General features: G+C 37.5%; 1 pseudogene; it reads left to right on the top strand.

Moving 5' to 3' along the window:
• Nucleotides 1-20,070, top strand: part of LOC121321675 — a 39,956-nt pseudogene extending 19,886 nt beyond the window's left edge.
• The last annotated feature ends 6,313 nt before the right edge of the window (nucleotides 20,071-26,383 follow it).

Genomic DNA, 26,383 nt, shown 5'->3' with positions numbered 1-26,383 from the left:
GAGATGTGATTGAACTAGCTATCGGAGGGGGCGGGGCTTAGGGTACTTTAGGGGGACGTGACGCCATAATCGTCTCCTTTGTTGTGGTTAATGGGAGGAGACAAGGACGGAACCCTGAATGAAGTGTGGGTTCATTGAGGAGTGTTGTGTTTGTTTTGCCAGACGGCTGATACGAAGCTGGAGCTGCAGCGAGAAGCCCGGACCTGAACGCGCACGAGCACCAGCACTCAGAGCACCGCACCTGCACCAGAGCACCCAGTTTGGAGACGTGTGTTCTGTGGTTATTATTTCGGGACTGCAACCCCTTTGTTTTGTAGCTGGTAATACCCATTGCTGGGTAGAACCTGCTTTATTATTTTTAGTCCAGTTTTTGCTGGCAATACCCATTGCTGGGTAGAGCCAGCTTTATTATTTGAAACCCGGTTTAAAGGGCATTAAAAGAAACCTGACCGGTAAACTTTGTGTTTGTCCTTTGTTGGAGCACCTCAAATCACCTATGTACCGAAGCACTACAAACCACTTTGCCACAGTGCTGTTCTGCTCTTTGTGGCTCAATCATTGCATGTCACCATTTGGGGGAGAGGTGTGAATGTCTTGCACTTGAGTTGATGTTAATCAAAGAATACTACATCTTTGTACCGAGCATTAAGACAATTATAAGTGTACTGTCTCTATGCTGTAATATTAAGGTCACATGACCTCAATATGAGAGGCTGTGTGGTCCAGCTGTGTCTTGTGTGTATTCTAAATGAAAAAGGATAAATAAAGCAACCCAACTGCAATTTCTCTAGCGCCTTCCCTGGTCACAGCTAGACCAATTTTAAAGGACAAAACTGAAAAAAACAATAATTTTTGTTATAGGATGGCTGTGTATCAGGGAATATCAAATTAAATTGAATTGTCATTCTGATAAGTCTATAGGAGGCTGTGTGGTCCAGTGGTTAAAGAAAAGGGCTTGTAACCAGGAGGTCCCTGGTTCAAATCCTGTCTCTCTAACTGAATCACTGTGTAACCTTGAGCAAGTCACTTGTGTCTTTCGGGTGAGACGTTGTTGTATGTGACTCTGCAGCTGAAGCGTAGTTCACACACCCTAGTCTCCGTAAGTCACCTTGGATAAAGGCATTTGCTAAAATATAATAATAATGGCAGCCATATCAGGGCAGAGTTAAGTTTCATGGTCAGCAACACATTTACATGAAGAGTGAAGTCAACTCTGCAAATGTGAAGTCAATACCTCAAATGGTTTCTGAGATACAAAACTTTGGCACTGTGGCAGTGGCCTCTGCAAAAAAAAAAACTGCAAGGAAAGGGTTAATGTTTTTGTAAGACACTAACATTGGAACTTGACCTGTCGAATCACAGAATACACATGTGTACTGAGTATGAAGGCAATATCTTGAAGCAGTAGGTCTTTATCCTCTGAGATCTAAAACTCATAACCCCTTAAGGGCTCCCGAGTGGCGCATCCACTAAAAGCGCTCCGTGTGGAGTGCAGGATTTGCCCTGTAGCCTGGAGATCGCAAGTTCGAATCCAGGCTATGAAACAGCCGACCATGACCGAGGGTTCCTAGGGGGCGGCACACAATTGGCTGAGCACTGCCCAGGTAGAGAGAACTTAGGTCGTCAGGGAAATCCACGGCTCACCGCACATCATCGACCCCTGTGGCCAATAGGGCACCTGTGATTCTGCAGTATCTCACAATATCTCTCCAAATCTTGCTCCCCTGCAGAATATGTCATGCAGCACTGGCAGGAGGATTTCATGTTTGGGTACCAGTACCTGAATGGCTGTAATCCAGTAATGATTCGGAAGTGCACCAAGCTGCCTGACAAGTTCCCTGTCACCACTGAAATGGTGGACTGCAGCCTGGAGCGCAACCTGACCCTGGAGGAGGAAATAACGGTGGGTCTGCTTCACAGGGTGACACTTTCAGTGACACATAACTACAGTACCACTGAGAAATAGTTTGGAACAGCAGTGCAATAACAGGGACAATATAAAGTAATTAGGTTAGCTGCTACTTAGCAAGTACTAATTATATTCTAATTACTAATGCATGAATCCTAGAAACTAAAAACCAGTGTTGTTATTCCTCGCATCCTTATAACACAAACGAAACTTTACTGTCGTAACCAGTAGTTACTTAATAATTACATTGTAGTGGCACATCCAGTAAAACCACTCGTGTATAGTACAGGATGCGTCATATAGTCTGGAAGTCTCCAGTTCGAGTCCAGACTATTCATTTGCCGACCGAGGATGGGAGCTGCCAGAAAGCGGCCCACAATTAGGGGCTAGGTCGGACAGGGTGTCCTCGGCTCACTGCTTTTACCAGTGACCCCTGTGGTCTGGCTGGGTGCATGCGGGCTTGCCTGTAAGCTGCCCAGGGCTACATTGTCCACCGACACTGTAGCTCTGGATGACAGCATGGTGAGTCTGCAGTGTGTAAAAAAGCAGGCGGCTAACGGTACACACTTCGGAGGACAGCGTGTGTTTGTCTTCACCCCTCCCGAGTCAGCACAGGGGTGGTAGCGGTGAGCTAAGCTAAACAAAATAATTGGACACTACTAAATTGTGGAGAAAAAAACACTAATTGACGATTACTAAATAAAAAAAAAAAAAAAAATGATAATAATAATTACAATGTTCTTTGAACTCTGAATGTGTTACGACTAATTGCTCAAAACCACAGCATTTCACAATCCAAAATTATTTTTTTAGTATCAAAAAAACTTATTTCTTAGTGTTTGTGTGATATGTTCTTTCATAGTTTGGTAAATAATAACAGCCCACCATATTTGTTTTTACTGTAAAACAGCTGAAAATGCAAGGTAATGCAAAACAATGCTTTACTGATTTTTTAAAAAGTGAAATTAATGCTAATGAAAGGTGGGGAACATTGGCAGGGAAGGGGCAAGGTTCCCCTCAGTTGTGACCTAAACACCTCCTATATTCAGTCCAGGGCTCTCAAGACAGGGACTGCGCTGAATTGTGTGGTGGTTTATGACGTTTCTTTTATTTTGTTACTTGGTTGAGATTTGGGCAGGTAGGCATGGCAGGCTTGTGAATTAGCAGGTTGCACCACCTAGTCACTTCTACAATGTAATATATGCATCTTTTTTTACTACAGGAGGGCAATGTCTACATAGCAGACTACAGCCTTCTGGATGGGGTCTCTGCCAACTCAACTGATCCCTGCACCATCCAGTATTTGGCTGCTCCGATCTGCCTGTTGTACAAGAACTTGCAGAATAAGGTCCTCCCCATTGCCATTCAGGTGAAACGATGAACAGCCTTTTAATTCGAAATTCACTTTAAGAAACCATTATAAAGCTGGTATTCTTTATCTGTAATAATAGTAATACCAAGTGCCTCTCACCATAACTGTACAAAGGGGGTTCTATGTGGCAGGGTGAGTAGTCCATCTCACACAAGCCAGGTCAGCAGTTCTCTTTTATTAAGAGAGAGGTTTGCACTGAGTCTAATGGTCTTTGATACTCAATAATTAAGTGAAACTTTGTTTCTGTGTAAATAACCAATGACTAAAGGGAGAAGTGTTATATTTCTCATGGCACATGTTTTTATTGACCTTTTTGGCTGGTACTTTACCACAAAGACATTCTGTATGCTATCTTATATTTTAAATATTTATATACAGTATATGTGTAATCATGAGGTTTTCCAAAATTCAGGTTATGTTTCACTATAATGACTAAAAATATTTAAGGCTGCTTCCACAGACCCCAATTAACTCTAATCTTGGACTCTAATAAGGTAATCCAAGATTAGTACTAATCAGGGTCTGTGAAACCAGCCATTAACCTATATAGAGAGGTGGGGTATCTTAACATCTATATAAAATAAGAAACCTCTGTCAAAATAAATAAATCACATAATGTAGCAGTAATAACACATTTTATTTTACAATGTTTACCTTTTGTGTGCAGCACTTCTCAGTACAGAAACAGATTCTGCTGATAGTAAGTCAACAGTTTGAATAAATGCATACTGTTGACAAAGCAGGATATTGCATTTAACTAAAAGTCCAGCATCCTACTTTGTCACAATCCTAATATGACTGGGTTAACATCAATGTTGTGTTGATCTATTAATCAGTCTTTCTCAACCCTGGTCCTGGGGGCCCACTGTGTCTGCTGGTTCCAACTGAGCTCTCAGTTACTTAACTAGATCCTTAATTCAGCTGATAAGTTCAAGGTAATTATGACATTTTATAGCTAACTTGAATTAGCATTTCATAATTATCGTCAACTCTGCAACTGTTTAAGAGCTGAAAACAATTAAAAAGGCCTAATTAATCAAATTGTCAGTTTAATTAAGGATCTAGTTAAATAATTGAGAGCTTGGTTGGAATGTAAACCTGCAGCCACAGGGGGTCCCCAGGACAAAAAGTACTGCCAGACATGACGTTAAAATGTAACTGCAAAAACGGCAGATTTCTTATATTGCATTATAAATATGATACATCTACAAGCAATCTCTAATGTCAAACAGGAGAAAGCTGCTGTTTCACCCAGCTTACAAAGTGAAGGCTCTCCTGCCTGTTTGTCAGTACCCAGCGTGAGGGGAGATGGAGGGGTTTGGAACTGGGCTGCTCACTATTCTCCCTGTTCCGAGCAGGTTGAAACTGAGTGAGAATGTGAAGCACTAGCTTTCACAGAATGCATAGCTTTTATATACATATGTCAAATGATGCAATAATATTGTGCACTTTATTTTCAGCCTTTATGAAACCTTGTGGTAAAAAGTGTATTAAATGTAATGGCATTGATGAAACAGCCCAGTAAAAAGACTTGGCGTGTCCATGAAAAACATTACCAGTATTTACTTTATTATTCACTTTGATATTGATAATCTTAATGTCTTTGATTTTGTCTACCACTAGAACCTGTTTTAACACTAGTACAAGATAAATGATTGTATAACTTTTTGATTATTGTGAGGTGGTTCAGATTGGAACAAGTGACATCCATTTATTTTGTAGTGCCTTGGACAATACCTATGAACAAGCACATTTTAAAGTAGCTGACAAAATAATCCCATACATTTTGCACTTCCATTAGCTACAAATCTATCAAATGTATGGTTTTGAAAGAAGCACAATGTTATAGTGCACATGTATTTTCATTTTAAAACGTGACATGTATCTTGGCTTTTGGTTAAAGGAAGCGCTCATTTTCTTTTAGATTCAAAGTTTATTTGTTTACATTTGAACTTCTTGGGTTATTTTACCATCTGGATCAAAACATGTTACTGACTGAAAGCATGTCAGTCAATAAGGGAAGTAGCTGATTGGTTATTGGCAGGAAAGTAGCCAGTGAAGGCTGGAGACAATTTTACTTTCTGTGCAAGACACTCTAAAGCCATGGCTTGCAAACTGTCTTTAACCGGATATCAGTACCGGATATCATGATTAAAAAGGAAAACACAGGTTTGCTACAACATGTGTTTCTTTCTGAACTGCACATTGAGACCTATACAGTAAATAGATATGCATGGCTGAGACATATGAACTATTTTGTTAGCTACAATTACTTAAAGTGTGAACAACCAGTTCTTAAGTCTTGTGGTTGGAAGCAAGATAATGTTTGTGAAATTAATATTTTGATTTGTAAAAATAGCAACTCAAAATATCCGTTTTGAAAGCTTGCTTTCTTTTGAACTTCCCTTTTGAAACAAAACAGTAATACATAGCCTAGCCAGTTGCCGTTTCATACATTCTAAAATACTGAATCATGATTTTACCGATACAAACCTCTTAAATCAAGGTTCAGCTCTCAAATATGGATATGTATGGAAGCGCAGTATTAATGTGCTTGTAATATTACAATAAGAACTTGTGTTTCATGTTGAAAATCTAGAAATCTAGAAGCAGATACCAGTAAGCTGATGTTTTTTGCATGTCAGTAATATGGTTAAGAATAGTTTTCTGCTAACAGCCTATTCTAAGGAGCAGTGGTTAACCACTAAAGCAGAATCAGTTTTACAAAACAAGAAAGACACTCAGACATTTTAGTAATATCCTTTATGGTGAGGAAAAAAGCAGAATATACAGCAGTGCTGTGTGCATAATGGCATTGTTGGCTGGTAATGCCTGGTTATCAGGGATTGTTGTTGTAAAGGTGGTTGTCCCTCATAAATTAAGTTTCCTGATAGGCAGGTGAAAGTTCTAAGATTATATATATATATATATATATATATATATATATATATATATATATATATATATATATATATATATATATATATATATATATAATAATGCATCTGTGTTTTCTTTAAACAACATTTACCTGATGGAAAACACAATGGTTACCATGTTAATTTCTTCAACAGCTGGCCCAGACACCAGGAGAAAACAATCCCATTTACCTGCCTAGTGATGAGAAATATGATTGGCTGCTGGCGAAAATCTGGGTGCGTTCTTCAGATTTCCAAATACACCAGACTGTCACCCACCTCCTGCGCACCCATATCATCTCAGAAGTGTTTGGGATAGCTATGTACCGCCAGCTGCCAGCTGCCAGCCGTCCACCCCCTATTCAAGGTACTGCTTTCTTAGGGTCTTCAACCCTATGTTAATGTCAGAAGCTCAAAACCCTTATCACATAAACTCCTCCCCTGTCTGTATTGGAGGAATCAGGCTAGCAGGAGCCAGAAAAGTATCACACAACCCTACCCTGTGCGCACGTCAGTTTATTGACTGATTCCAGTTCCTTCCATCATGCTGATAAAGAATCAAGAATCTGAACATTCAGATTGTATTGGTTTGGGTATTTTACTGAACATAATTCAACAAATATGACCCTATCCATGTGGTCAAAATGCAACATGCTGCCAGATTATTTGATACATCATGTCAGAATAATGGATTCCTTTTTACCATGTCTCAGTTTTTTTAGATTCACATACAGATAATAATAATAAAAACAATACATGTATCTAACCTGTCACACACTTTTATTCGCTATGTACAGTAGATCTCACATCTACAAGTTTCGAATTAAGCTAATTTTATTGCAACCATGCACTGTAATTTATTTGGTTAACCCATATATATATATATATATATATATATATATATATATATATATATATATATATATATATATATATGTGTGTGTGTGTGTGTGTATATATATATATATATATATATATATATATATATATATATATATATATATATATATGTGCTATTTTTAACAATGCTGCAGCCAAATATCTGGACATAAACTTGCTCACTTGCTGTTTTGAAGTTAGACCTCTATTTAACCCACTGATTCCAAATCAAAATGTATGGAAATGTGTTCCAAAGAAACCTGTTCTGATATTTGACTGCAACATCATAACAAAGTACAGCATACACATATCTTATTGGATATATACAGAGTTTAGTACTCAAGCCAGGAATGCCCATTGAACATTGGCAGTGGTACAGATGGAAATGTGGTGTACTTTATATTCATATTTATTGACTTCAATGTGTTTCACAGCTGATCTTTCCCCATGTGAAATTTACAATAGCGCTCAACACCAAGGCTCGGGAGCAGCTGATCTGTGAGGGTGGCCTGTTTGATAAGGTCAGTACTTCACTTAGTGCCTCCTCTTTGTGTGGTGCTGCACCGGTAGAGTGTGCAGTACTGGACCCAGAAGTATATTCCAATTGAAAGCTTGTTAAGCGATAATCCTAGAGAATCTGTTCTTTACATGAAAGATGATTACTCTGTTATCAGTATCAGCAAAATAGCACAGCCTACATTCCTGCTAATTAACATTCAACTGAAAGACATTAAAAATTAACCACACTGCCAGCAGTCATTTGAGAGGCTTACAAGTTTTTATCCTGTAAGCAGTATTAGAGATATCATTTTGTAGTTTCTTTGATTACAAGGTGTTAAATACAATAGATACAGTATGTTCATATACATTTTTAATTTTAATTCTCTCTCAATCCTAAAATTCTAGGTGATGCAAAAATTGTGGTCATAGCTCTAGCTAAATGTTATTGATTTAGTACTGGATGTTGGCCTTTAATCACGCTTCATAGATGTATTGTAAAACCTAAGTTTGCACATAATCTTACATTTGTAGTATCAGAATTTTTTTCTTTAAATACTCTCCTGGGCTTTCTGGATCATTTTGTAACAGATGTGATTCCTTTAAAAGCAGCAGTTGTGGTCTATATTGCATTCTATGAATATTAGCCATGTGTTTTTCCATGTACAATGTACACTGAAGAAGAACAAGTCGAAACGTTTGTCTACTTGACTTAGTTTTGTATAGGTTTACCCTCTGAGGGTTCTGAAGATAATGATGACTCAGGTTATAGCTGCTCAATATGACCATCATATTACAGGACACAAGAACTTCTTGCATTAATGCCCTGTATGTTTATATCACTTTCAGGCAAACGCTACAGGTGGTGGAGGACACGTTCAGCTAGTGCAGAGAGCCATAAAACAATTCACATTCTCATCTCTCTGTTTCCCTGAAGAAATAAAAATGAGAGGCATGGAAAGCAAGGAGGAGCTCCCCTATTACTTTTATCGAGATGATGGAAATATGGTGTGGGAAGCCACCAAGAGGTACAGTGGAGTATCAATCAGACCAGCTGTTTGGTCATTGAAATAAGCAATAAAGTACACTTGATTGTACATTGTAGCATGTTTGAGGCTAGCTGGAGGCTATGAGGGATGCAATGCTAGGTGGAGATAATGCACTCACCCACATGTTCTTTATTGTCCATTATTGTTGTTTAAAATATCTGAAACACAAAAGTGCATTCAGTAAACAGTTGTTCATTCAAGTCGACAATCATTTCAGCTAACCTTCACCAGTTAAATCATTTGAAACAAAATACTGCCACCCTGCTTTAAGGTCTTATGGAACTGCTAACATTCTAAATCATACTTACCCTTTCATGAATTATGGGAAGTGTTTTTAAATATAGCCTCTAAATTACACTTACCAGTAGTATGAAAACAATCTACTTTTGCATTCCATATTACCACTACTCCACTATACTTCAGTTACAATGATATTTACAATGTATACATAACACAGCTAAATCTAACAGTCCCATAGTAATTACAAAAGGAAATGTTATAATTCGGTTTCTACAGGTCTTAATGCTTTACTCTTCTCTCAATAGCTTTGTTTCAGATGTTGTGAACATCTATTATGACAGCGACGAGACAGTTAGGACAGATGTTGAACTCCAGGCTTTTGTTAAAGATGTGTACATCTTTGGACTCAACGGCAATGAAGATTTAGGTATGTTTTTTCAGATTTTTATTATTTCTTACCACTCTGGGGAATGCATATCCTCAGCAACAGGGATTAAGTGGAGGATCTTGCATGTATCCTTGAATCTAGGTCAGGATTAATGACGTGCAATTGGATAGGCTAATGAAGTAACTGGTCACCAGTCTGTTTGTTGCAAGCCATTCAACATCCACTGTTTTATATTACATGCATCAAAAATGACTGGAGGACCAAGATTAACAAGGCAATATTTGGGAGAACATCGATAAAAACAGTTAAGGAACGAAGAACCCTCTGTATAGTTGAAAAACCATAGGAAAGAATGTGGTAGACCACTAGTCAAACTATTTGTCATTAAATTTTTTCACTTTCTTTTATTTTTTTTTTCCCCTAAATGTAACACTATTGGATGTTTAATAGTAATGGAAAACACTGCAGATTTAATTTAACCCTTAATCTTAAACAGGTTCATCAGTGTGTCACCTGACAGAACTGTAGCCTTTTAGGTTGAGCTGGTTTGAGAAGGGGGAGTTAGAATTCTTTCTCTTAGAGTTTCCTTGCCAAATGTAAGTTAATTTACCAAATATGATTCCTGTGCTTAGTGATTTATAACTCTCTTTTAGGATTTTAAGACTATCATGACCCGGGACAAACTGATAGAGTGATTATCTTCATTGCCTCATCTCAGCATGCTGCAGTCAATTTCGGACAGGTACCTTATCCATAGAAGCTGTCATAATAGAGAGGGAAGTGAAACTGAAGTCAAACATACTGAAACATACTGTACAGCTATAGCCAAAGGTTTTGCATCACCCTATAGAATTAACTTATTTTGCTTCATAAAGTGGAATGAAACCTGCTGAATAATGTTACGTTAACATATTGAATCACATACTGCTTTGTAGTTTTCCACATAATGAAAAACTGAAAAATGTGACATTTCCAAATCTAACCTGAAATACTGTACTAGTATGCTTCTGGTAGACTTTTGCGATATCATTTTGTAGTTTAGAATTATGTTCATATATATATATATATATACAGTGCCGAGAAAAAGTTTGTGAACCACTTAGGATTTTCACATATTTCAAACCTAAAATGTTATTAGATCTTAATCTAAGTCCTAATAATAGAACAGCAATGGCTTTAACTAAACGTTTCCTGTAACTGTTTGTCAGTCTCTCACATCGATTTTGAGGAATGTTGGCCCATTCCTCCTTAGAGAACTGCTTCATGTGACATTTGAGGGCTTCCTTGCATGGACAGCTCGCTTCAGGCCTTGCCACAACATTTCGATTTTGACTTGGCCATTCTAAGATGCGCAATTTCTTCTTCTGCAGCCATTTTTTTGTAGATCTGCTTATATGTTTAGGATCATTGTCTTGCTGCATGACTCACTTTTGGTTCAGCTTCAGCTCACGGACGGATGGCCTGATATTCTCCTCTTAAATCTTCTGATACAATGCAGAATTCGTGCTTGTGTCAATGATGGCAAGCCATTCAGGTCTGAGGCAGCAAAGCAGCCCCAAACCATTACACTTGACGGTTGGGATGAGTTTCTTCTGTTCGAAAGCAGTGTTTATTTTTAGCCAAACATAACATTTCTCATTGAGGTCAATACCTTTGACTCGTCTGTCGAGAGAACATTGTTCCAGATGTCTTGTGGATCATCTACGTGCTCTTTGGCGAACTTCAGACGGGCAGCAATGTTCTTTTTTGAGAGTAGTGGTTTCCTCCTGGAGATCCTTCCATGAACATCATTCTTGTTCAGTCTTTTTCTGAAAGTTGAATCACGAACACTCACATTAGCTAAGGCGAGAGTGGCCTGCAGATCTTTGGATGTTACTCTGGGGTTCTTTGTGACTTCCTTGATGATTTTCTGGTTTGTTCTTGGAGAGATTTTGGTAGGACGACCGCTCCCGGGTAGAGTGACTGTGGTCTTGAACTTTCTCCATTTGTAGACAGTGTCACTGTCTGACAGTGGATTGGTGGAGCCCCAAATCCTTATAAATGGTTTTGGAACCCTTTCTAGACTTATGAGTATCAATATTTTTCTCAGGTCCTCAGACATTTCTTTTGATCGTGGCATGATGTGTTTTCACACACCTGTATGGTGAAGCCCAAACAATTTTCACAAATTTTCTGATCTTTATATAGGGTGGGGCCTCCCAAACTCACCCCTGAAGATCTACCTAATTATTTAAACACCTGATTCTAATTATCCCCTTAACTGAGCTGTTAAAATCAGGGGTTCACTTTTTCACATACCCTGAATCTAAATTACTCATTTTTGTCTAATTCATACATAATTTTGTTTCAAAAGACATGAAATTGGTTAATATAAACCTATTGGATAGTTGGAAATTCAAGAAGGCTATCATGGTAAAACTATGGAATTTCCAGAATTATCATTGGGGTTCACAAACTTTTTCTCGGCACTAATATATATATATATATATATATATATATATATATATATATATATATATATATATATACACACACACACACACACACACAGTGGCTTGCAAAAGTATTCAGACCCCTGACCAATTCTCTCATATTACTGAATTACAAATGGTACATTGAAATTTCGTTCTGTTTGATATTTTATTTTTAAACACTGAAACTCAGAATCAATTATTGTAAGGTGACATTGGTTTTATGTTGGGAAATATTTTTAAGAAAAATAAAAAACTGAAATATCTTGCTTGCATAAGTATTCAACCCCTGTGCTGTGGAAGCTCCCAGTTTGCACCGATGAAAGAAATTGCCCTAACGAGACACAATTACCTTACCATTGGCCTCCACCTGTGAACCATTAAAGTTGCTGTCACATTTTCTGGATAAAAACCCCACTCTTGAAGGATCATTGGTAAGGCTGTGAATCTGAAGGAAAATGAAGACCAAAGAGCATTCTACAGATGTTAAAGATAATAATAGTAATACAAATGCATAGATTAGGGAAAAGGTAAAAAATAATATCCAAGTGTTTGGATATCCCAGTGAGCACAGTTGGATCAATAATCAGGAAGTGGAAGCTGCGTCACACCACCCAGGCCAAGAAAAAGCCATCCCTCAAAGGAGACTTGTGAGAGAAGCCATAGAGAGGTCAACAATCACTTTGAAGGAGCTACAGAGTTCAGTGGCTGGGAGTGGAGTAATGGTGCACCAGTCAACCATATGAAGAGCTCTGCAGAACACTGGCCTGTATGGGAGGGTGGCAAGAAAGAAGCCGTTACTCAAAAAGTACCATCTGAAAGCATGTCTGGAATTTCCCAGAAAGCATGAGAATGACCCAGCTGCGATGTGGGAAAAGTTTTTGTGGTAAGATGAGACCAAGATAGAGCTTTTTGGCCAAAACTCAAAGCGCTATGTGTGGCGCAAACCTAACATTGCCCATGCCTCAAGACACACCATCCCTACAGTGAAGTATAGTGGTGGCAGCATCATGCTGTGGGGATGCTTCTCATCAGCAGGGACTGGGCATCTTATTACAACTGAAGGAAGAATGGATGGAGCAAAATACAGGAAAATACTGCAAGCGAATCTGCTTCAGTCCGCTAAAAAACTGAAGCTTGGGAGGAAATTCACCTTTCAGCAGGACAATGAGCCCAAGCACAAGGCCTAAGCAACATTGGAGTGGTTCAAGAACAAAAAGGTGAATGTCCTACAGTGGCCCAATCAAAGTCCTGATCTCAATCCCATTGAGAATCTGTGACACTATTTGAAAATTGCGGTCCACAAGCGTTGTCCAACCAACCTGAACAACCTGGAGCAAATCTGCCAAGAAGAATGGGCCAAAATCACCCCGACACTGTGTGCAAAGCTGGTACATACTTACCCCAAAAGACTTAAAGCTGTTATTGCAGCGAAAGGTGGCTCTACCAAATATTAATGTGTGGGGGTTGAATACTTATGCAACCAATGTCACCTTACAATAATTGATTTTGAGTTTAAGTGTTTTAAAAAACAATATTGAACAGAACCATTTGTAATTCAGTAATATGACAGAATTGGTCAGGGGTCTGAATACTCTTGCAAGGCACTGTATATATATATATATATATTTATATATATATATATATATATATTATGTCTCAATCCTAAAATTCTAGGTGAGGTAAATAAACTTTTGTCCATACCTGTAGATAATGCATTTCTAGACAGCATATATAATAATAAACACCACTAACTAAAAAAAAAAATGCTTTCAGAATATTATGGAATCTTCTTGTATAAATATTGTAAAAACCAAATAACAGGTAAGTGTTACAGTTTTATTTGGCGGTTGTGGAACCAAACATGTACAACATATACTGTTGAACAAGGGATTGTGAAAATCTGTGTTATCTAGAAATCTGAGCTACTTGCAAAAACTGTGCATGCGTGATTCATTTCTTGTTTTGTTTTCGAAACACGTCTACAAAAATTTTAACTACCATAATTTGGCGTAAATTCATTAACTTGTACTTTTATTAAGTATATCTGGTTTTATCCGTCGTGTTATATTATTGATTAAAACGTTTTCAGAGGAAGCGCTATTTTTTCAGATTAGTCTATTAATCTGTGCTGCCGTGAAGCCCATTTTGATGGAGAGGTGCAGACTTTCAGAACACGGTGTAGGGCCAGAAAGTGGTATGTCATCAGAATGTGTTATGCCTGCCTGTTTAACACCAGAAAACGGTATGCTGTCAATGCTGTGATTGACTACTGCACAAACCAATATGAACAAGACAAACTAGTTCACCCACATCATCGTATAGGGTTACATTTTTATATAACCCAATTGTCTAAGTCTCATCAATTTGTTGAACTGTGAAACAAATTATATTAAAAATAACTTTAAGGGCCAAACCCTGCTGAAATGGTTGTTTCGTTGTTTTCTGAGGTAAAATCACATGCCATGCCCAGACAAGGGCAGTAAACGCTGTTCCACATTATAACGCATACCGCAAAATAACATCACACCGGCACTGCAGAGACTACTGACTTTTACACAGCCAAAATAACTGGGTTGCATGAGGTGTATTTCTTCCTCAAACTAGTTTGAGCAGCAGCTTAACTGCAAGGTCTAAAAGCAGCAAAGTGCAACAGTTTATCATGCTCCAGATATTTTTTTCGGTCAGCAGTAATCACTCCCAGAATTCTGTCAGCAGGAGTCATTTTAAATTTCACACGAACTGCAGCAGTAAAGTTTTGTGATAATAAAATAATTCATAATTAACAATTACTTTTTTATTTCAAATTGTGAAATTTTGCTCAGGATTAATTTATTGAACAAAGGCTTGGTTTACATGCTGGTGAAAATGTCATGACTTAATTGTCTACTGTCATGACATTTAAGGTGGTACGGCTGGATTACAATTTTAGATAGTTTTGGTTTATGTTTAGATTATGTGTATCTATCAAACACCAAATACAAAATCAAAACAAATATAAGGTATAATTATATATATATATATATATATATATATATATATATATATATATATATATATATATATATATATATATATATATATATAATTGTGTTTTTAAAAATCAACTGACGTTTCAAATCAGGAATTGTTAAATTAAATTAAACATAAACCAAAACTCTACAATTGTAATCCAGCTGTACCACGTTAAATAAGTCAAGACAGTAGACAATTAAGTCATGACATTTTCACCAGCATGTAAGTCAAGCCAAAGTCCCTAGATGTAGTCATAATAAACAAAAATAATTGTGCATGCTTTTTCTTTTACAGTGTAAGTAACCCAAGTACTCTTAGAAAATCAGAAGTTAAGACTGCTGAAAAAAAGTCTGGTCAAATAACGATTTAACAAAAAATAATAAGACTAAATTATGTTAGTCTCAAAATTATGTTAAGCCTTTGTTTTATTTACAACAATAAAGTTTGTAAATACAAGCTGGCAGAAATTCTGAAATCAAACATCATGTACTTCTGTCTTAAAACACCACAGTATGCATTCATTTTATCTGTTTGTTTTTCTGATTTCATATAGCTTAAACAATCTTGCTTCCTTCCTATGTTTTCTTTCTTTCCAGTGTGCTTTTTTGAAGTTGTATTTCTCAAGAGCTGGACCAAGCAAAACAATGCCCATTAATCTGTTCAATGTGTCTGTTGACAAAGAACACCTGTACTCTATTTTGTTTTTATTTTGGGTACTAAACCCTTTTTCACACTCCACACTTTTACAGATGAGTGCAAAATTTGGAACAATGTTTGAGTGCAAGCTTATTATTCTTTTACAAAAATTGAGTCATGTTCTTGTAGCTTCCACTCAACATACCGTTTATCATTGCCTACTCTACCGTCAGAGTTTTACCATGTGTCCCTTTGCACTCCAAATCAGTCCACAAAATGTTCTAAAGCATCTTTCACTTAATGCTTTTCTGAACAAGAGAAGGTTGCTGGATCAAGCCAAAACTCTTAAGCAGATTTACTACAGATGGGTCAGCATTTACTTGCTGTAGAATACATTTTTTCAGAGAATCAATGTACTACACTTTCAGAGAAATTCGCTCTCTGCTTTGTCACTGTAGCTCAGTAGCTCAATTTGAGAATTTTAAAACATTGTCATTAGTTTCACTTACAGACACTCCATTTCTAAATTTTGACATGTAATGGCCATCTACTTCCTTTAAGGCATCTATCCCTGACATACATGCCTTCACCATTGGCAAAGACAAACACATGCTGTCCTCCGAAGCGTGTGCCATTAGCCGACCGCTTTCTTTCACACTGCAGACTCACTGTGCATTCACCTCAGAGCTACAGCGTCGGAGGACAAAGCAGCTCTGGGCAGCTTACAGGCAAGCTCGTACACGCCCAGCCAGACTACAGGGGTTGCTGATGCGCGGTGAGCCTGGACTCAAACCGGTGACCTCCAGGCTATAGGGTGCATCCTGAACTCCACTCAGAGTGCCTTTACCAGATGCGCCACTCGGGAACCCCCAAAACTTCCCTTTATGCTTGATTCCGACCCCATTTTCTCTGCCCTTTATCACACTTGCACCATTTGAGCCTAAACTCACCATGTTGTGTAAGTCTATGGCGAGTAATTTTAATTTGTTGACCAATTCTTCAACAATTGTGTTGTTGGCCTTGCCATCTGACATTCTAATGTTTGCTAAAAACCTTGTTACACTTCTCCTTCACATACGCAGTGCATGTAAACCATATTTTTCTGCACATCCAAATCTGTTGTCGCATCCAAAATTACTGTTCATTAACTATTTGTGTAAGTCTGCATTATTAAGACTCACTAAGCTGCACTGAATGTCACTTGTATCCTGACTCAAGTTCTGAAAATGAATGTCCAGCCCATTTGTTCTCTGAAGACATAATAGGCTATTGACTTTGTCTGTTGCAACACCTTCCTTGTCGGCCCAGTATACAGTATGAAACAAAATCAGTTTGTCTGCAGTGGCAGGTTCAGATTCCAGGATGTCCTGGTCACAAATAGGATTGTTGGGCTGAGCTTTTCTGCAAAGGTGTTTCTTTTCAGCTGCAACGTGTTCCTTACTGGCATTGTGTTTTGTCAGTATTGACAGATGTATGCTTACTGAAAACAGAGGCATACAGAGAGGCATGCTATATTACAATAGCAATGCTACCCAAAATGTATAATGATTGTTTAAGCAATTAAGTGTTTGTTTTTATAACTTATGCAGCAAATAACTCCATTAGAGCATAAACGTGCAAAACAGGTTGGTGGATACAAATAATTCAATAACTAATGTTGAATGCAAGTTGTTGTTGTTGTTGTTGTTGTTATTATTATGGAATATAGGTATACTGTACTCTAAATGTCTATTTAAACATTAGCATTCTTGTCAGCCACAAACACTATGCTTCCTTCTACTGCACCCTCAAATACAATGCTGTTGTTCCATAGAAACATACCTGAACCTCGGCTTTAGCAAATTGTCAAATTAATTTCTGTACAGATAGTGCAGTGAAATCGTGTCTGTCTTTCTTCATTCCATAACGCCAGAGTCCCTTTGCCATCTTCTGTAAGCCCATCTTTTTGAGAGCGAGACCCCATGTTTTCGTTTTTTGGCTGTTAGGATTTTGTAACATCTTGTAGAATCGAGTGAATTATATCTTTGCAATTTTTTTCAGCATAATTGATATTATTTTTACACAAACTGAACAGTAGGTGGTTGTGAAATAAATCTGAATCTGGCGGTTGAAAAGCACAGATTGGTACAAGAACGCACACCCATGCATTCCAGTACTACTGTTAAAGCTTATGGAGGATAATTCTTGCTTTATTTCATTTTGGCACAATCTTTTCACTCTAGTATTTCTCATTGAGAGTCAATCATACTGGAGGGCGGGAGGGATACTGCCTCTGGTGAGTCTGATTATCTACTGGTCTACTGGTTAGTCAGCATTTAATTGAGAACTGACAGCTGAAGAAACCATTCAAATTAACATCCTCAAAAAGAGGTTGCTAAATAGGTGCACATTTAATTAATTTTAAATAAAATAAATAATAAAAAAACAATTAAAAGGACTGAACTGCATAGAGAACTAACAGCCTTCCTGGAATGGGAACCAAGTTTGTACAGTCCCGCCCCTGTTTTTAGTCGGGAATTACAACAGTATACCCCTTATCTGGAGCACTGGTTTATCTAAAATAAAGCAACATGTTTGGCTGTGGTTTCTGGAGTCTAATAATGCAGGACAGCTTAAATATGGGTAAAGTATAGATGAATTGACACAACTGACATGCTGGGGAAAAAATTGCTGGCTGGGGCAACCTTATTAAAATATGCTATATTTACACTACATTGGGAAAGTATGGTGAAATTGAAACGACATTCTACTATAGCAGTCTGTTCACTGTGAAGCCATTGATACTGGACAATGAAAATGCAAAAAGCCTCTTGAAATCCCGTTTGTGATTCTAATTCACTCTGTGTTAAGATATTCAGTTGAGAGATATTCAGTTAATAGAAAACTGGCCGCAAATCCATAGGAAGCTGAATAACACATGTTTTGTTGTTGTTTTTTAACAGTTTTTCTAGTCTGGAAGATAATGTAAACAAAAAAGGCCACAAATTCATAATGAATTTAAGCGGAAGATCACAGGAATAACAGCTAATGAATTGGAATTCATAGGAATGTGGGGCCGCTCTTTTAAAGTGTAACCAAAAGAAATTGGATACAATTGTGTGTCTGTATCTTCATGACTACCAGCAGACTTGATTATGTGTACCAGGACGGAGGCTGGGTGTGAACAGTCAACCACCCTTCCAAACGAGCGCTTTAACCACTGCACAAAAGAGCCAGGCTCATGTGAGCTTTTAACCTCATCTCATCTGCAGAAGTTGGAATCGTCTAACGGTGCATCACACATATAACAACTGCTTTTTTAAAGTCAATTTCTAGATTTTGGTTCCGCTTAGGACCTTTTTAAGCTTATCAAATAAAACTGGTGTTTCAAAAGTCTCAGATAAGCCATTGAAACACATATATATCAATCATATACGTAGCCACAGGTTTTACCTCTGATTGCATAAGTGTTTTTTTTATTTTTTATTATGGGGCTGTAGTTTGATTGGTGTTCCTGGATTCCGAACTCTCCCCCGACCATGAGGCGCCCCCCACCCACAAAGAAGGGTGTGGTCACCATCAACTACATCATTGAGAGCCTTCCGGACCGAGGGCGCTCCTGCTGGCACCTGGGCGCTGTGTGGGCACTTAGTCAGTTCCAGGAAAACGAAGTAAGTCTGCTCTGTAACACTGCAATAAGAGCTGAGTCACATCACACACCCACTCAGACAGCCACAGATCTTCACAGCCCTTTGATTTAAAGATGGTTTGGTATTTATGAAACACCTTTCGGCTCAGCTGTCACACAGAGTGATGAGAATACTGGTTATCTGGTCATGTTGTTGAAGGCCGAATGACTTGGATCCTTTAAGACCAGACTTGACAAAGTTTTGAGATCAGTCAGCTGCTAGGAAGATGGGTCGAAAAGCCTCTTCCCATTCATAAATGTGATTTTTTTCCCCCCAGTGATTTCAACGATTCAGTAAAGTCTGCTGTGGCCATATCTCTGCCCAATGTGGCATGTCTGGGTGCCTTATACAAATAGGAAGCTCTTGGGGTGAGCATACTAACCGATTCTTCTTTGCTCCTAGGTTTTTCTAGGCATGTACACAGATGAACATTTCATTGAGAAACCTGTGAAAAACGCCATGAAGCAATTCAGGAAGAAACTGGACGAGATCTCCAGCATCATAAAAGAAAGAAACAAGAATAAGAAGCTCCCCTATTACTATTTGTCACCGGACAGAATCCCAAATAGCATTACTGTGTAACTGAAAAGAACGAATGACAACGACCACCTGGAAATGATCTGGCTTGTATAAAGTGTGCACTTCTTTAAAAGTGGAGTTTAAAAATTATATTAAAGAAATATAACCAGTTGGTTATATGCTTGGGGAAAACCCTTTGCTAACATAGTGACTTATGAAAAATATTGTCACATTGCTATCGGTCCTACCAGGCCAACCATATAATTCTAAGGCTTTTAATCTTAAAGAACAGTTAACCTAAATTACTAATTTTGTTGTAATCCCACTGCAGCTATTACATGGTGGCATGTTTTTTAATTAAAACAAATCATTGTTTTGACATGGGTCTGGGTCTTCACTCCAATTTCAATTTCAATTTATTTCAATGTATTTTATTTATACAGAGCTTTTCACACCACAGTGAAAGCACTTTATATGTTGGTTGAAACAGAATGAAGCATGCAGTATCAAGAAGTAGAAGTAGTAGTTTAATAACAATAACAATAATAATAACAATAACTATAATAACATCTAAATAAAACAAGAAATGAATAAGAATGATAAAACATAAAATCACAAAAATAAACAAATAAAATAAATTAAAACAATGTAAGTCAAGTTAAAAAGCTTAACCTATAAAACCTCCCCACTACAAGTTTGACCATCGTTTGGTCAACATTTTGTTAAAATTGGTCTTCCTCATGCACATTGCTGTTGTCTCAGGCAAATGCTGCATGGTTTACAAAGGGTTATTGTATTTACAATGTTGAACTACCAGTCATGTTATAGGACAGAGAAACACTAGTGGCCACCATGGTACTTACATATGAAAACATAGCTATAACTCCAATACACTTGGTGAATTTGTGATGTTTTTGTCAGAAGTATGCAGTTCTTAAATTGGAGAATAAGTTTCAAAATGTTAAAATATGCAGTTTTTTATTTATTTATTTTTTTTTTTTTTAACTGCCTCTTCAGTTCCTGCAAATTAATAAATGGTTTTTAGTTTGGCTGTTTTTTTTTTTTTTTATATACTTTGTGTAACATTTATTTGTTTGTATTTCTTAAACAAATAAAATAGATTGATATTAAGTAAATTATTATTTTTTTGTAAGTTATGATTCAATTTTGTAAAATGAACTGCTTGTAAGGGATTCTACTGTATTATGAAGAGAGCAAAAGCTGCAAGTACCCAGCGTGCCTGAGGATAGTCAATAATACTGGTACTGTGATGACAATACAGTTAGTTAAACCTGTCTAATTTGGTACAGGTAGGGACTGGAAAATTGTGCTTGATTATAAAGTGTGCTGGATTAGAGAGGTACCATAACATCTAATACAGTGCCCCAAATTAAAAAAAAAAAAAAAAGGTATCAATGACAACTATTTTAACACTTTGAAAAAGCTGTGGTGCAAAGACAAAAGAAGAGCTGTCAAACTCCAAATGACAAGAATTGACTTCATTTTACCCCATGAAAGGGATGACCGTCTAGACGAACAACACTGATCTTCTTGAGGCTCGGAGGCTTGCTGCAATTCTACAGACTGGACTCGGGCCCCCTTCACTAAACTAACCAATAAGGATGCCACTTTTACATGTATTTCTAAGCATGTAAACTACCTGTGGTAAACCATGAATTACATATTTAAGGAAAAAAATGTTTGGTGTATATGATGTGATTATCTGTGAACACAGAACAGTCAGGAAAATGTCATGGCTAATAAAACACAATACTAAGCACACACCAACTGCTGGTTAACTTTTATCAAACACTTCGCAAATCTACCGCTAACTTACACAAACAAACATGGTAAACAATAATAAATGCAAAGTATAACCATAGGAAAAGCATGAGAAAACTGCAAAATTACAGCGCAAATTTACTGTGGTACACTATGAGGGAAGGGACTAATCAAATATGATAAATAAAAATGAGCTTGTCTATGGGTTGTTTAAAACTAAAAATAACATTTTAAAATCAAGGTGTTTATGGGCCTCACCTGTGCAGGGGTGACTCTCCACGAGACAAGAGGACACCCTGACATCTTTACTAATTCACAAACACTCTACTTCCCTTCTAATCCCTGGAGGTACTTCCTCCACACAGTCCTGTTTCCTAACCTGTGAATTCTGTTTGTAGTCCAAGGATAGCAAGGGTTTGGGTTCCAAGATGGCATTGACAAGTATTTGTAACAAAAAAAAAAAAAGAGTCCCAAACATTATGAGATATACTGTACTGCAGATGGGCCGAGAACATCCAGTTATAGGATTCCTTGGGACATGGGCGAAGCAATATCAGAAGAGCAGTAGATCTGTGTAAAAGGTCCCAATCCTGACAATGCTAAAACCAGACTAGATATACAAGCTAATGGTACAATTGATTTGTTCTTAAAAAAAAAAAAAAGGCTTTTTAAAGATTTGTATGCGTCCCACATCATGCTTGCAGGTCTATGTGACATTTTCCCGTGTTTTCTGGAATCATGTGATATTGTGACCTTTCAACTTTGTTCTCCACTTCTCCACCTACCGTACCTCTTCCTAAGTCCCCCGAAGAGCGAAGTTCAACCCTTTTGTGTCATTAACCAACCAGTTATTTTGAGCACATTTAAATCTTTCATCCCCCAAGACATTACTGAGGGGTTCTTTATATACTTTCTGAAGAACCTTCCTCATTCCACTGAAATCACTTGCTCTCCCTCTCCCTCTCTCTCATAGAATAGAATTATTGTAAATATTGTTGTTGACGGGTGATTTTGTGTGGAAAAATGTGTGGGACTACCTGCAAACTCACAACCTGGAATGATCTATACAGGTTCCAGTTCAAAAACACATCAAGGGAATCACGCCCCTGATTTAAATGTATCTGTATTCCCACTAAAACTCCTTGTTCTCACCCTCATCTTCAACCCCACCTCCACATTGTGGTCTTTTCTTATACAGCTGTTGCCAAAAGTTTTGCATCACCTAGAATTTTAGGATTGAGACATCTTTTTTCTTTTTTTAAACAATATGTACCAATTTAGATCTTTTATTTCATGTAATTAAAAAAACTACAAAATAATAGTAGTACATATGTGTGTGTGTGTGTGTGTATATATATATATATATGTATATATATATATATATATATATATATATATATATACACACACACACACACACATACAAAAAACAGGTCATAGATCATGTGACGAAGCTAAGGCTCTCCATACATCAACAGAAGAGCAACTTCATACTTTTTAATAGCCATTACGTCTGCCAGACAAGTAAGTGAGCTTCATGCGCTGACCATCGATGACACATGTATGACTTTCACTGGAAAAGTACAACAAACAGGTTTTATTTAGATATCAGATACCTAAGATTCCTTAACTTAAAGTTTCTTAAATACTGACTGTACTACTTGGGCGGGCATGACGCTTACAGTACCGAAGTAGTCCACTGGTAATGCTACCGCTTAAGTAAACCCTGGAAGGACATAGAGGGGTCTATGGCCTAAACCACAGTGTTGGCAGGTATGCCATTCCTATCAGCACCCTTTGCAGTCTTTTCTGATTTTAAACTGACTTGTAACTGGGAGATGCTACTTTTAAACAGAACAGCACTCAAGTCAGGAATGCATGACAAATTAATAAGCCATGAGGGACAGTCCATTTACACAAGTGTGCTCCATGGATATACACCTGTACTGTAGTAGAAAGGGTTTTTTGTGCTATGAAGGTTAAGAGTCAGTGATACATTCTAAAATAATCTTCAAAGCAACAAACCTCATCTGCTTTATAGGTTACTGTGACCAGTATAACAGGCAGTGTTGTGTGATTACAGATTATGTCCCTTATCGGTGAGATGAGTTTACAATCTCTATAACCACAAATGCAAACAGGCTCTTTTGCATAATGGTTAAGACGCTTGCACTGTGTGGGATCACTGGCACAAAACATTTTTGTACAGGTTACCCAATAAGCCCATTATGAAAATACAAAGGGGACAGTGTTGGGACAGTAAAATGATGCCCCTGTGGCTCAATCTCATTTTAGAATGGTTCCCAAGATTTTAGTAAAAATCAGAGTCAAGTCTGGGTCCTGGAGCCTTTTACGTTGAGGCCATTCAAGGCCAGGATACTCTAGGCCAAGAGCCTAAAAGCCAGTGCCATTGTTATGTATAAACAGAACATATAGTCCTATTTATTTGTGCAAGCAGAATACATAAACATTGTGTATGCTGACAGGTCTTGCAGAAAAATACAAATGGGTTAGCATTATAAAACATTAAGAACTATTAGCTGACCATAGGATTACCAGAAATAATAAATGATTTGGAGTATGTATTGCACTGTGGTCCTGATACGATTGCTAGTGTGTTTTGATCCATCCATTGTAATTTCAAATATGAGAATGTTTCTAGTGCTTTAGTGCTTAGTTGCCATTGCATTGCCATTGAAGATCAGAATATAATTGAATGCAGACAATGCACTTCAGGCACTGTTCCCTCTGTATCTCAAAGGAAGACAGAAATAATAAAATGGCCTACAGATTTATGACTCAAATTATTTTTAACAAAATATGCAATGTAATGTATGGGGGATCTCATCCAGTAAAAGAGGCAGGAAGGTGTTCATGCAGGATGAGCCACACAATCAGGTTTGAACCCTGCACTTGCAGAGTTGCTAATCTTGGCTAGTGGTCCACAGGGAGGGCTGTAGGATAAGGAGGACGTTTACCTGGGCCTTGTTCACATCATTGCACTTCAGCAAGCCCCGCACTTGATTTCCTATGAGTTCAGGCCCATATTTATTCGAGTGCATACGCACATTTGAACCAAAATTATGTGATTTATAAACAGAGAAAGTTGAGTGAGGTTCTTAGATTCAAGCACACTAGGGGATGTAAGTACTGCAAGACAAGGTCATTTTATTTAATATGTAAAAAGTCGATGTAAAGTTATATAACATCTTTTTTATATTAATAACTTTGTTGCTGAAATGTTATCAGTCATGCTATTGAAAGGCTGCTAATGAAATAAATAAACAAGCCTTTGTCACTAGCTCAGGGAACGTTTAATCTGACTACAAACAAGAAACACATTATTGTTATTATTGTTAATATTGTTATTACTATTGTTATGTAAAATCTATACCATGCAATTCCAAACACATCAAAATGCCATTTGTTTTAGAATTGTTTAAGGCTACACAGTAAAAACTGTCAGTAAACCTTCACGACTCAAAAACTTGCTTGTTACTAGTTATGCAATGTTTTATTTATCTTGACAGAAAATAGTGTAAATTGAATTTTGGCATCAAGACCTTATTTGTTAAAAAAAAAAAAAAAAAACAGGACACAATGTGTTCGGATCTTGCGCAGATTGAACCTTCGCCCCCATGGGTGTGGGTTCTGTGGCAGGTTGCACCAATACAGTAGTCAGGTTTTGGCGTTTCCTTCCATCCTGTCCGCTACAGGATATGCCGCTGTGTCAGCCTGATGTTTTTGATTTATTGCGGTCAAGAACATTCTTACCTCCTCAGTCACCTTGTTTTTTTATTTCAACAGTCCTGACAAAAATGACGACTGTTCTTTGATCAGCGGATTTTGTTTATTTTACTCAATATATCATTATCAACAGCTTTTTGGAAGTTTTGTAGAACCAGATTTACTGTACAGTATGTTTCTACTTGATAAGGATATCTCGTGTACAAAACCAGCCAACTCCAGTAGTTTTGGACAAGAAAAACACACACAATTTTCAAAAACAGAGCACCCAACAAACGCTATACCAGCACTTCTCAACTGGGGCTCATCAGAATTTCTACACAGGAGAAGATATACCGAAATGTTGGCAAATAATTCACTGTGATTATTTGATTTCCTGTGTGCCACTTATAATTCTCACTCTTGTGGTGGGGCGGGAGAGGCTCAAATTTAAAAAAAAAAAATTGCTAAAGGGAAGAGTTACTCAAAAAAGGTTGAGAACCCCTTTGCTATACAGTGGGATTGATTATCAAAACTATTTACTCCATTTTGTCATTTGTACAGTTTTGTATCTTTATTGGGTTTATTAAAAAAAAAATACAAAAAAAAAATAAGCTAATCTGGCAGTCTGAAATACACAGGGGATGCCATACTTAAAACCAAGTCTCATCCTATTAATAGCTACATTGAGCAGTCCAGTCATTAAATAAGTTTAATAATTTGATTAAAAAACAAACTGGGAGACATCTCAAGAAAGCAATAACAGGTAGCTTTAGCATCCCAGTCTCTCCCTGGGGGGCCTAGTCCATGCCTCCAATAAGTGAGATGTCGATTCGAATGTGACTTGCTCTAGTTAGCCAAACATGGACATGGAAACAGCAGGGAAAAAAAAAAATGTCGGTCACAACTAATCATGCATTTTTTTTTTTTTGCCATGATTGGTGATCTTTAAGCAAATATTTTACTGTAATACAAATGTGTAAAGAATTACAGAAGAATGTAAAAAAGAATGTTAGACTTTGTTCTTGCCGACCAACAGCAGTCTGAAAATTAAAAATTTTTTTGCCCACCCCCCTTTTTTACCAAACACTACAGGCTTTTTTCACATTTTCCCCAAACAATTAAGATATACAGTATGTTTAACATAAAGCAACAGCATGCTGTAACATAGTATTCAAGATTACTTATGTCTCTAAGCAGATTAAGCAGGTCCTCATTAGCATGGTCTTGAATCCGTGGCTCTCAACTGCAGCGTTACACAGGAGAAGCACTGTACTGTATATCCAGGTTTAAATTAGTTTCTAGTGGCGGAG

This window comes from Polyodon spathula, chromosome 10 (genome assembly GCF_017654505.1).
Source record: "Polyodon spathula isolate WHYD16114869_AA chromosome 10, ASM1765450v1, whole genome shotgun sequence".
NCBI lineage: Eukaryota > Metazoa > Chordata > Actinopteri > Acipenseriformes > Polyodontidae > Polyodon > Polyodon spathula.
Note: the sequence above shows the minus strand (reverse complement) of the source record. Positions and strands in the feature narration are given on the sequence as shown.